Below are 13,835 nucleotides of genomic sequence, written 5' to 3' on the forward strand. Positions count from 1 at the left end.
CTACCTTGGCGTTACAAGCACCGTGCTCTACCAGCTGAGCTACAGAGGACCACAAATGAGGTGAGATAGTGTTGATCTGTCACTAGGAAATGTCAAACACAGACACACGATTCAATGGTTTAACAAAGGGTTTAATTCATAGAGATCTACCAACCTTCATCATTCTATAAACCTATTAACACTTTAAGATAGCAGAAATAAAATAACAATAATACAAAAACAGAAAACACTGAATCCTCCAACAAGTCCATGATGTCTGGAGGCGAAAGGGAAAATATATAATGGAAGGACACTGTATGTCAAGGAGAAGAGCTCTTTCAATGGTGGCAGTTGATTCTTCTCTCTTCCCCAGTCGGTCTCACAGTACCCATTTGACACTTGGCTGCCCCCTGGTGGTCACTTGGGTCACATCTCGATCAGTGAGTCCAGCTGCTCCTGAAGCAAGAAGGCCAGCTGTTGGAGCAGAGATTGGGAGGGTTGATTGATGCCTAATGCCCGGGTGTAATTAGTAGGCTAAGTGGATGATGATTAGCACATCTTCCAACATTATTCCTATACCATTCATTTGTCAATCCAAACAGCAAAACAAGCTGATGTGAAGACAGAGACAAGACTTGAATACAGATACTTGGATTGGTGTTAAGAGCTCTTGACAATTCTAATTAAGATCGATTGAGTCAAAGAATTGACTTGGATGTTGGAAATAAAGAAAACCCTCGTCATTGGATCTGTAAGGATGTTCAGTTGCTAGATGAAGTCAATGGTAGTTCAATAAAGTGCTTCGTATAAAAAACGTTTTGGTGTGCTTGTTTGTCTATTCAATTCAAACGTCTTAGTTGCACTGTAATGTAGCAACAGTATACTTTCCCCTTTACATTCCTTTATAGAAAATACTGCTTAATACCAAATAAAAACATTATCAATCATAACCAACAAGAGCATAAAACTGATGTGGTTTTAAATGCACCTTCCCGTCTTGCTCAGCCAACCTTACCTGCTCCATCTCGCTCTCCTCCTGATGAATGATTTCACTGAGCAGAGCCTGAAAGCGGTTCTGCTAAATAAGAGCGGAGTTTAGTCTGACTCAGCATTAGACAGTTCGCTTAGCTTGTTTTGATGTTTGAAATTGGAGCCTGCCGTCGTGCCATTGCTCGTAGTGAGCGTATCTTTCACCTGACAGAAAGGCCATTTGGAATGCCAGTCAGATGCCCGTGACCTTTTCCTGTGGCTGGGATAATAATGGTGGAAGATAGAGAACTCAGCCAGCCGAGCAGAGAGCTGAAACGACATGGTAAAACAAGCCTCGAGTCTGCCCGTGTCTCACACGTTCTAAATCTGCCCCGAAGAGCAGTTGGCGGAATTAAATGTATGAATTTTGATACCTTTTTTTTCCCACGAGGAACGCACAAACGGCTGATGGCAGAAATGTAATATTTATGCCTTCTAAAAAAATTACATCTTCGAGTTGCCCTGCGGTCTGAAGTTTTACACGCAGTAGTTTAGAATGGTTATATTCCACATAAATACTTCTCCCTCCGAGGTTGCCTCAGTGTGTTTGTATGTGTGTGCGTGTGTGAGAGTGTGTGTCAGTGTGTGTGTTTGAGTGAAAGAGTCTTCTACTAAGACTTATTTTTGAAGGCCTATATGAATCAGTCTGTGGTCGTCTCACTCTGCTAAATGACACAAATGGCATGTAAAAGTTGTGTCTATAGCTCACCTTCAGTGCCTGGTTCTCCACCTTCATGATGAGGTCCTCCTGTTGTTTCTCGCGGGCGCGCGTCTTCTTCAGCTTGGCCTTCACACAGTCTACCTGCACCTGGTACTCCATCACTACGGGAGGAGAGACACAGAGGAACCATTTACTGCTTAGGTTTCCTCACGAACACACAGGCTACTCAATATCTCAATGGAATCGAGTGTATTCCTCGTCTCCACTCTTAAAATCTACATTGAGTGAAAGCAATAAGCTGGATCCTCTTTTGATCCTCTTTAAGATGTGTATGAAGCAGGGAAAGGAAACATTAAAAGGAGGCAACTTGTATGGAGATTCAACCCACTGACTCTTCCACACAAAGCAGCACCAAGACACGGCCATTTGCTACATGCCAACTGAAATTGAATTAACCAACAAGGGCCTCTGATTTGCACTAATCAGAACACACAAAGGACACACTTCCTTCTTCCATCAAAACCTGCGGCAATCAGGTAGTTTGCCTCCAGGAATCAGCAGTAGAAACAATAACAAAGTGTTCTCCGTTTCGGTGAAAAGCTGAGGGATGGGGCTGGAGAAATGTAACCACTCTCTAATTCATAGAGCTATGGATGCAAAGACTGACCATCCATGATATTAAAATGTTAGTTTTAACCATGTTTTAGTGTTAGTTTACATTTACTTTGTTTACAAACGTTGGAGTAAAACAAGCTTATATTTTGGGTTCCAGTGGGGTACGACAGTTGAACTAAGTGATATTCTAATAAGTGATATTCTTAAAGAATCAATTGGTATATATATATATATATAGTGCCTTCGGAAAGTATTCAGACCCCTTGACTTCTTTCACATTTTGTTATGTTACAGCCTTATACTAAAATTGATTAATTTGTTTGTTTCCCTCATCAATCTACACACAATACCCCATAATGACAAAGCAAAAACAGGTTTTTGGAAATTGTTGCTAATTTATTTACGGAAATATCACATTTACATAGGTATTCATGGTCCTCTGTAGCTCAGCTAGTAGAGCACGGCATTTGTAATGCCAAGGTAGTGGGTTCGATCCCCGGGACCACCCATACACAAAAAAAAAAAATGTATGCACGCATGACTAAGTTGCTTTGGATAAAAGCGTCTGCTAAATGGCATATTATATTATTATATTATTCAGACCCTTTACTCAGTACTTTGTTGAAGCACCTTTGGCAGCAATTATAGCATTGAGTCTTCTTGGGTATGACGCTACAAGCTTGGCACATCTGCATTTGGTGAGTTTCTCCCATTCTTCTCTGCAGATCCTTTCAAGTTCTGTCAGGTTGGATGGGGAGCGTTGCTGCACAGCTATTTTCAGGTCTCTCAAGATATGTTTGATCGGGTTCAAGTCCGGGCTCTGGCTGAGCGACTCAAGGACATACAGAGACTTGTCCCGAAGCCACTCCTGCGTTGTCTTGCCTGTGTGCTTAGGGTCGTTGTCCTGTTTGAAGGTGAATCTTTGCCCCAGTCTGAGGTCCTGAGCACTATGGAGCAGGTTTTCATCAAGGATCTCACTGTACTTTGCTCCGTTCATCTTTGCCTCGATCCTGACTAGTCTCCCAGTCCCTGCCGCTGAAAAACATCCCCACAGCATGATGCTGCCACCACCATGCTTCACCGTAGTGATGGTGCCAGGTTTCCTCCAGATGTGGCGCTTGGCATTCAGGCCAAAGAGTTCAATCTTGGTTTCATCAGACCAGAGAATCTTGTTTCCCATGGTCTTTGAGTCTTTAGGTGCCTTTTGGCAAACTCCAAGTGGGCTGTCATGTGCCTTTTACTGAGAAGTGGCTTCCGTCTGGACAGTCTACCATAAAGGCCTGATTTGTGGAATGCTGCAGAGATGGTTTTCCTTCTGGAAGGTTCTCCCATCTCCACAGAGGAACTCTGGAGCTCTGTCAGAGTGACCATCGGGTTCTTGGTCACTTCCCTGACAAAGGCCCTTCTCCCCCGATTGCTCAGTTTTGCCGGGCGGCCAGCTCTAGGAAGAGTCTTGATGGTTCCAAACTTTCATTTAAGAATGATGGAGGCCACTGTATTCTTGAGGACCTTCAATACATTTTTGGTACCCTTCCTCAGATCTGTGCCTTGACACAATCCTGTCTCGGAGCTCTACGGACAATTCCTTCGACCTCATGGCTTGGTTTTTGCTCTGACATGCACTGTCAACTGTGGGACCTTATATAGACAGTTGTGTGCCTTTCCAAATCATGTCCAATCAATTGAATTTACCACAGGTGGACTCCAATCAAGTTGTAGAAACATTTCAAGGATGAACAATGGAAACAGGATGCACCTGAGCTCAATTTCGAGTCTCATAGCAAAGGGTCTGAATACTTATGTAAATTAGGTATTTTTGTTTTTCATTTTTAATACATTTGCAAAAATTCTAAAAACCTGTTTTCGCTTTGTCATTATGGGGTATTGTGTGTAGATTGGTGAGGATTTTTATTTATTTAATCCATTTTAGAATAAGGCTGTAATGTAACAAAATGTGGAAAAGGTCAAGGGGTCTGAATACTTTCCGAAGGCACTGTATATCCTTAATTTAAAAGTCCAAAAAGGAATGTATCAATCGCAGATGGCCCCTTTAAGGCAGCAATAGGCCAATTGAAAGTGAATCCAACACCAGGACCAGGCTGAGTGACTGAGGCCCACATGGGCTCTCATTAGTAGGGAGATGGCCTGAAAACACGTTATGTGGAATCCATTGAATTCAATCAAAACCACATACAGTGGGGGAAAAAAGTATTTAGTCAGCCACCAATTGTGCAAGTTCTCCCACTTAAAAAGATGAGAGAGGCCTGTAATTTTCATCATAGGTACACGTCAACTATGACAGACAAAATTATAAATATTTTTCCAGAAAATCACATTGTAGGATTTTTAATGAATTTATTTGCAAATTATGGTGGAAAATAAGTATTTGGTCAATAACAAAAGTTTCTCAATACGTTGTTATATACCCTTTGTTGGCAATGACACAGGTCAAACGTTTTCTGTAGGTCTTCACAAGGTTCACACACTGTTGCTGGTATTTTGGCCCATTCCTCCATGCAGATCTCCTCTAGAGCAGTTATGTTTTGGGGCTGTCGCTGGGCAACACGGACTTTCAACTCCCTCCAAAGATTTTCTATGGGGTTGAGATCTGGAGACTGGCTAGGCCACTCCAGGACCTTGAAATGCTTCTTACGAAGCCACTCCTTCGTTGCCCGGGCGGTGTGTTTGGGATCATTGTCATGCTGAAAGACCCAGCCACGTTTCATCTTCAATGCCCTTGCTGATGGAAGGAGGTTTTCACTCAAAATCTCACGATACATGGCCCCATTCATTCTTTCCTTTACACGGATCAGTCGTCCTGGTCCCTTTGCAGAAAAACAGCCCCAAAGCATGATGTTTCCACCCCCATGCTTCACAGTAGGTATGGTGTTCTTTGGATGCAACTCAGCATTCTTTGTCCTCCAAACACGACGAGTTGAGTTTTTACCAAAAAGTTCTATTTTGGTTTCATCTGACCATATGACATTCTCCCAATCCTCTTCTGGATCATCCAAATGCACTCTAGCAAACTTCAGACGGGCCTGGACATGTACTGGCTTAAGCAGGGGGACACGTCTGGCACTGCAGGATTTGAGTCCCTGGCAGCGTAGTGTGTTACTGATGGTAGGCTTTGTTACTTTGGTCCCAGCTCTCTGCAGGTCATTCACTAGGTCCCCCCGTGTGGTTCTGGGATTTTTGCTCACCGTTCTTGTGATCATTTTGACCCCACGGGGTGAGATCTTGCGTGGAGCCCCAGATCGAGGGAGATTATCAGTGGTCTTGTATGTCTTCCATTTCCTAATAATTGCTCCCACAGTTGATTTCTTCAAACCAAGCTGCTTACCTATTGCAGATTCAGTCTTCCCAGCCTGGTGCAGGTCTACAATTCTGTTTCTGGTTTCTTTGACAGCTCTTTGGTCTTGGCCATAGTGGAGTTTGGAGTGTGACTGTTTGAGGTTGTGGACAGGTGTCTTTTATACTGATAACAAGTTCAAACAGGTGCCATTAATACAGGTAACGAGTGGAGGACAGAGGAGCCTCTTAAAGAAGAAGTTACAGGTCTGTGAGAGCCAGAAATCTTGCTTGTTTGTAGGTGACCAAATACTTATTTTCCACCATAATTTGCAAATAAATTCATTAAAAATCCTACAATGTGATTTTCTGGATAAAAAAAATTCTCAATTTGTCTGTCATAGTTGACGTGTACCTATGATGAAAATTACAGGCCTCTCTCATCTTTTTAAGTGGGAGAACTTGCACAATTGGTGGCTGACTAAATACTTTTTTCCCCCACTGTACACATTAAAAGCCACAGTCTTAGTTGCCGTTCATTAAACACCGTCAGACACGAGCCGTGAGAGTATTGATTTAAAAAAACGTAGTACAGATTTCATGGGCTCCTCATTAAAGGCACTAGGTTCACAGGCATGTGTGTGGACAGTCACAGCCAGACTTTGGCCCATTAAAAGAGGCAGCCTAACAACAGATTAACGGAAAGCTGCAGGACTGGGATGCAGCATTAGCTGTGTGACGGATAGCTCCATGTGAGCCAGTGAATGTGCACCGAGCTGTCAGAGCGAGAGAGCTAGCCCAGCTGTGACCGAACCAGGCTGCAGGAAGAGAGAGAGCACCTGTCAGTCTTCTGAGTGGGGAGATAACTGGAGATGAAGGGATAGAGACGTCTGTCTGTCCCAGAAAACTCAGCTTTATTCTAACTTAAGCTCATTTGTGTAGGGTTGGGTATTGCCGTCCTCCGTTTTGACAAGGGGACATAAAGAGTGGTTAATGTGATTTGATGTCCGATCTTGTCTGTCCGTCCTTAGGCGGTGCTTCTGTTCTGATATTACACCCACATATCAGCCCCCCCCCCATCCTCTTCTCACATTGGCTGCTATTCCAATAACGTAGACAGATCATTCTGATAGGCGCCACGTTGATACCAATTACAAGACAATCACTCTCCAGTTAGAATAGATTGAAAATGTTATTGCCAAGGAATATTTAGTTGCCAACATGGAGACAGTATGCCAACCTCTGAATATGTATGACTGCAATCTACCCCCTCCCCTCCCCTCCATACACTCCACTCTCTCCCCATCCCCTCTCCCTCTTTCATTTCACCTATCAGGTTGTTCCGGTCTGCCTCGTCACGGCCTCCGTCTGATGACTCATTGAGTTTGTCTTGGAGCTGTCTAACCAAGTCTTCCTCCATGTCCATGATGTTCAGGTCCTCATCCTCACGGCGAAGGCCCCCCTCGTCCTCGTCACTGCTGCTGCTGATGTCGTTGAAGATCTCCCTCAGCTCGTCACGTTTGGCTGGAAGGAACCAAACATACATTGTCAAATAAATACAAATATCTGGTTAAGAAAATATATTTTTCTGTTTTCAGTGTTCTTACTGTTACTACTCTCCACCAACACACAGTCTTCCCTGTAGGACAGTTATGGACCCACTATGGCCTACTGTACTGCGCTGGGAGTGGGGCAGTGTAAGGTTATGTGACATACTGTTTGTTCCAACTTCTGTATGGGTGTTGTTGGGGCAAAATGGTTCTGTTACAGTCTAATGCTATGTAAATGCTTGAGTACTATACTTACTGTATGTACTAGAGTGGAAAAACACTGTTGTTTACCTTAGTCGCGTAGGCCATGAGAACTGATTAGAACCTGTTCTTGTTTGTACAATGCTTTAAAGAAGTGGAGCCATGTCCCGCTATCTCTCGTGTAACCTTGCCTCCCCTTAGGAGAGGCAAGCAGCTCTTTGTGTAGAAGTATATAATGACTGTGAATCTGTAACCTTTGAGTTCCTCTCTGGATGATCCTGAGTGTGATCTCCCTTGCAATTGCTTGAATAAACTCGTATTAACTGGATAATGAGCCACTCTGTATGGAACCAAAGCATCTGCTATATGACCATATTAAAGTATTATTATGTGAGAGGAGCTTGTTTTGCCCACTTCCATGGTGATTACCAGAGAAGCCATGCCCCATCTGATGTCCCAGGTGATGAGTCCAGGTTGACCAGAGAGCCTTTGTTTTCTGCCTCCTTGGTCTCATCCTCGGCTATCACCTCCCAGCCTGAACACCAGGTTAGGGAAACGTTGTACACCAAACACTACCTCACTGCTTTCATTAAGTTATGTCATGTTACAAACATACTGGCTTCACTATGGGCCTACAATGATATATTAAAGTACCAGTGTCCACTTAAATCAACACTCAGGGAGCTGCACTCTGATGTTGATGCTGTACCCCAGGGGTAGGCAACCCTGGTCCTGGAGTGCCGCAGGCATTTCATGTTTTTGATGTAACCAACCTGGAAGACTAGGTGTCTTGAATTTAGATGACCACTGAACTGATCAATTAGCTCAGTTGTTCAGGTGTGGTGCCTAGTTGGAACCAAATCCTGCGGCATTCCAGGAACAAAGATTGCCTACCCCTTCTGTACCCTGTTCTGTGCTCTTATTCTGTCCTGCTGCTTTATCGTTTCATTACAGTGCTAATAGGAGAAGGTGTTGGTGCAGGTGACATTAAGACATTAGCAGGAGTCAGTTCAGGTGAGGCCCAGCCGAGCAGAAAGTAGGCTCCCGCCGGTCTCTCAACAGCTACAGGCTATGTTGTGTTTAATTTACAATGTATGTCTTAGGCACGTGTCAAAGTCATTCTGTGTGTTTGCCCCAGTGCGTGAGCTAAAAGGATACGGACACTAACGGCCTCTGCGTCGGTACGTAGCAATCTCTTTACCTTCTCCACGCCGAGAGACTCTATGTACTGCAGAGGAAATCAGGTTACACTTACTTCTGGCCTCCATACTACTACACACCGCCTCGGCACACAAAACTACTGCACACACACACTGCACTCAGAGCGAACGGCTGGCCACGTGCCAGCAAACACATTTCGAATAGAATAGCGTGCCAAATCGATATGGCCCTGCACCTTAAAGATTTATTCAAAAGACAAAGTAGGAATCCTTTCTCTCACTCGCTCTCTGTCACTTCGATCAAAGCGGAGTTAGATTGCTTTCATGCATATCTTTGGGACAAATGAAGACAGGCCTTTATTTACACTGAACAAAAAGGTCCTCAGATCCTCAAAAAGTTATACAGCTGCACCATCGAGAGCATGCTGACTGGTTGCGTCACTGCCTGGTATGGCAACTGCTTGGCCTCCGAACGCAAGGCACTACAGAGGGTAGTGCAAACGGCCCAGTACATCACTGGGGCCAAGCCTACCACAAGCCACCTCCAACGTCTTTTTAGAGTATTTGGCAGTAGGTCCAACCGGCCTCACAACCGCAGACCACATGTATGGCGTCATGTGGGAAGGCAGGTTGCTGATGTCAACGTTGTGAACAGAATGCCCCATGGTGGCAGTGGGGTTATGTATGCACTCACTAACTGTAAGTCGCTCTGGATAAGAGCGTCTGCTAAATGACTAAAATGTAAATGTAAAATAAGCTATGGATAAACACAATTGCATTTTATCGATCGCTATTTGAATGCACAGAGATACCGTGACGAGACCTTAAAGGCCCCTTGTCGTGCCATTCATCCGCTGCCATCACCTCACGTTTCAGCATGATAATGCACAGACCCATGTCGTAAGGATCTGTACACAATTCCTGGAAGCTGAAAATGTCCCAGTTCTTCCATGGTCTTCATACTCACCAGACATGTCACCCATTAAGCATGTTTGGGATGCTCTGGATCAACAGCGTGTTCCAGTTCCCACCAATATCCATCAACTTCGCACAGCCATTGAAGAGGAGTGGGACAACATTCCACAGGCCACAAACAACAGCCTGATCAACTCTACGCGAAGGAGACGTGTAGCGCTGCATGAGGCAAATGGTGGTCACACCAGATACTGACTGGTTTTCCGATCCACGTCCCTACTTTTTTTTTAAAGGTATCTGTGACCAACAGATGCATATCTGTATTCCCAGTCATGTGAAATCCATCGATTAGGCCTAATGTTTTATTTCATTTGACTGATTTGCTTATATGAACTGTAACTCAGTAAAATCTTTGAAATTGTTGCATGTTGTGTTTATATTTTTGTTCAGTGTATATGTAAATCGTAGTTTTTACTTCCGCTGCTGTTGCTTTTTTTATGTTGTTTGAATAAAGGGCCTGGGACGAGATCCAGGCATCATCATAAGAAAATATTCACGAGATGAAGGGAGAGAGCGCTTAAGGGGAAACAAATGTCAGTACCATCTTCTTCAATCTTCTCTTCCTTGTGTTCTTTAGAGGGCAGGTGACTGGAGACCAAAACATTATGATTTAAAGTTAACAGCTCAATCAAAAAGTAAACTTCCAGACCTGCTGAGGCTTGACGTTAAGTCTCGGCAGCCGGGCTACAAAGTGCTACACTCAGCAAATTTCAATACAGAGGCGATATAGGCCTACTTACTGCCGTGGTTCCACACAAACTTCTTGTCCTTGTCTTTGACCTTCTTCTTCTTGGGGTCTACAGTACCGGTGGGCTCCTCCAGGGGAGGGTAGAGGTCTCCATCCAAAGTGCACACCAGCATCTGCCGCACACAGAACAGGGTCAATGAATATCAATTCATTATAAACCAAAGAGCAATGAAAAATCTACCTTTTAGAATGCTTGAAAAGTCTACAAAAAACGATACTATGCGAGGTCATTAACAATACATAGTAGAACAGGGCAGTCTGAATCCTAGAGCAGACACTGCAGAAGTTGACAACTGGTCTGGGACACCTTATACACCATCCTACTCTTATATGGTGCTTGTATGAGAGCCTCCTTCCTGTCCTACCTGACAGACGTCAGCAGTCTTCTAGAAGGACTGTTTTCAGAGACTCCAGGATGCAGGGCAGATCCACCAGAAGTACAGATCCACTATTATACTATAGATGCATATGCTCTATGTCCTACATGCCTGGTAAGGAATGGACATTCTCTGATGTGATGCTGGGAGATTTAATTGAATAACTTCATATGGACCAAAATGATTAAATAAGCTTTAGGGTTAAACAAGGTTCTTCCTACTTTCGTTTCAAATGGCTTCATCAGCATGATTAATGAGGCCACTTTATATTATCCTTGTTTGAATTATGCAAATTACAAAGCCTAACTTTCTACATTAAAGTGTGGTAATAGTGTGAGTGAACAGTTAGGACAACAAGGTACACTTGAACTACCAACACATGAAGGCTCAATACATATTAGACCATAAATGAGTTGAATAGAGCTTGACCTACCGTGCAGTTCTATGGGGAGTCTGTCTTTGAGGTTCATGCTGCTAGACTGGGCAATCCGTCTCACCATTGAGGCATATTCCTTTGACAGAGATAATGCAAATAAGAAAGACATACATGTCAAGGGTTAGGTTAGCTAAATGGGTTAGGTTAGCTAAATGGGTTAGGTTAGGAAAAGGGTTAGGTTAGCTAAACGGGTTAGGTTAGCTAAAAGGGTTAGGTTAGCTAAAAGGGTTAGGTTAGCTAAAAGGGTTAGGTTAGCTAAAACGTTAATTTGACAAAAGCTGGATCCCGCCTAGCGGCATTCCACCTTTACAGTTCTCAGCCATTAGCTTCGCCCACGACTGCCTCATGTCAACTACAATCCCGACGCTGCGTTTTGACATTTAGAAACTTCAATAATCATCGCTTGCGCTATGGCTTTCGAAACATATGGCCCTTATCTTTCTTCAGCATTAAAGATTCCTTCAAATAAAAAAGATACACTACATGACCAAAAGTATGTGGACACATCTCATTCCAAAGTCATGGGCATTAATATGGAGTTGGTCCCCCCTTTGCTGCTATAACAGCATCCACTTTTATGGGAAGGCTTTCCACTAGATGTTGGAACATTGTTGCGGGGACTTGCCACCATTCAGCCACAATAGCATTAGTGAGGTCGGGCACTGATGTTGGGCGATTAGGCCTGGCTCACAGTCACTTATTGTAGCAGTTTTGCACACATCCATACAGCTATGGTGCCTCCATCCAACGAAACTACACTTCCGCTACACTTCCAGAGTTACCCTTACACACAGGTGTTCGGAGCAAGCTAGATAGCTAATTACCACAGGTGGTCGCCTCTTGTCTTCAGTCTGTTTCCATAAACAGGAGCTGTAACATGGAGATATGGCCCAGTGGGAACACCAACTCTATCAAATGATTTATTGTTGATATGAAAGATATGGTCCGTACCACAAGCGATGCATGTTAATGTTCAGACTGAGCGTCAGGGATCTTAACAACCACCCCCCCTACAGAAGACGCCTTCGTCCAATGACTTATGCATAATGGAATGAAACAGAGTCATGATCAAGGGCTAGATCCCTTCTAGCCATTACCCAGGTTAGGATAATTAAATGTAGCAGGTTAGGAGCATTAGGTTAAGGTTAGGAAAAGGGTTAGCTAAAATGCTCTCCTAACCGCTTACGAAAAGTCACTCCTATCCTGTAGTACCCCCAACAGCACACATTTTTGTTGTAACCCAGGACAAACATACCTGATTCAACTCATTGAGGGCCTGATGATTAGTTGACAAATTGAATCAGGTGTGCTTGTCCGGGGCTACAAGAAAAATGTGTACTGTTGGGGGTACTTGAGGACCAGAGTTGGGAACCACTGCTGTACTCCATCTATTCACAACCATTCCATCCTTTTCCTTACCGTGGGCAGCTGCAGGACAAATTGACTCTCCAGCTCATGTGGTGCGTCATCTTTGTTTTTTCCCCCCGAACTGACCTTTCCCACTGCAAATCAGTGCATAATAAGAATAATAATATTCAACTTTAATGGTAGGTTAGCTACCTATACTGAACAAAAATATAAACGCAACATGTAAAGTGTTGGTCCCATGTTTCATGGGCTGAAATAAAACATCCCAATGTTTACATTTTTACATTTTAGTCATTTAGCAGACACTCTTATCCAGAGTGACTTACAGTTAGTGAGTGCATACATTTTTCATACTGTTTACATCCCTGTTAGTGAGCATTTATCCTTTGCCAAGATAATCCATCCTCCTGACAGGTGTGGCATAAAAAGTGTCCAACAACACAATGTCACAGATGTCTCACATTTTGAGGGAGTGTGCAATTGGCATGCTGACTCCAGGAATGTCTCCCAGAGCTGTTGCCAGAGAATGTAATGTTCATTTCTCTACCATAAACCGCCTCAACGTCGTTTTAGAAAATTTGGCTGGGCCTGGCTCCCCAGTGGGTTGGCCTGGCTCCACCCATGGCTGCGCCCCTGCCCAGTTGTGAAATCCATTGATTAGGGCCTAACGAATTTATTTCAATTGACTAATTTCCTTATTATGAACTGTAACTCAGTAAAATCTTTGAGTTTATATATTTTTTCAGTATTGTTAGCTGGCTAGTTTCTGTAACGTTAGCTGTCTGAGAATTTCTAGTAACAATACGTAGCTTCACCGAAGATGAACGTACTAATATTCCATGTCAACAAAACTTTTTGTTCTGCATGGTGACTACTTTGACATGAAAAATAAATAGCCTTGTCGATGCACACAGCTAAAAACAACACAGCAAACCGGAAAACTCTTCTTTAATTAGGTCTTACCTAAAATTCAAACGTCGCATTCCGCCACCTACTGGACGGCATGGGAGCAGGACGGTAGCATTCCAAACCGACCCCTAGCCCCTTTCATACGTACTTTAGCGAATCAGAAATATATAAGTGGTAGAATCTTTACAAAATTATATGATAAAAGCAATAACCAGCACCTAACTTGTGGAAACCTATGTAAACTCTAAAATGTAATGTATTTATTTTTTGCAAAGGAAGGAAAAGATAGGTGCAGCTAATTGTGCTGGAATGAAGCTTCATGGTGCTTTCAATATTAGAATTTGCGTAGAGCATCCTATTGGTTGATTCGGTACTTTCCAAGTGGGAAAGTCCGAGCTGAATGCCGCGTTCACGTCATGTCGGTAACTGTGACATTCGAATTAAAATGAACGTAATTTATTAGCGTATTTCTGATACAAGTGGGAAACTCGGGTATCATATTTCTATAACAAGTATAAGTTGAATGCACCAATTTG

At 43.4% G+C, this 13,835-nt stretch overlaps 1 pseudogene across 1 annotated transcript; it reads right to left on the bottom strand.

The window, feature by feature from the left end:
- Nucleotides 1–405: 405 nt before the first annotated feature.
- LOC311107709 (transcription initiation factor TFIID subunit 7-like) lies at nucleotides 406–13,395 on the bottom strand (annotated as a pseudogene). Its single transcript has 12 exons — nucleotides 13,386–13,395; nucleotides 12,442–12,524; nucleotides 11,016–11,098; nucleotides 10,575–10,657; nucleotides 10,202–10,322; nucleotides 9,991–10,049; nucleotides 8,485–8,554; nucleotides 7,756–7,861; nucleotides 6,905–7,099; nucleotides 1,718–1,830; nucleotides 995–1,054; nucleotides 406–453 (listed from the first exon to the last, which is right to left on the bottom strand). The product of its transcript is annotated as a transcription initiation factor TFIID subunit 7-like (transcript).
- Nucleotides 13,396–13,835: the final 440 nt, after the last annotated feature.

This window comes from Coregonus lavaretus (assembly GCF_964263955.1).
Source record: "Coregonus lavaretus genome assembly, chromosome: 32".
NCBI lineage: Eukaryota > Metazoa > Chordata > Actinopteri > Salmoniformes > Salmonidae > Coregonus > Coregonus lavaretus.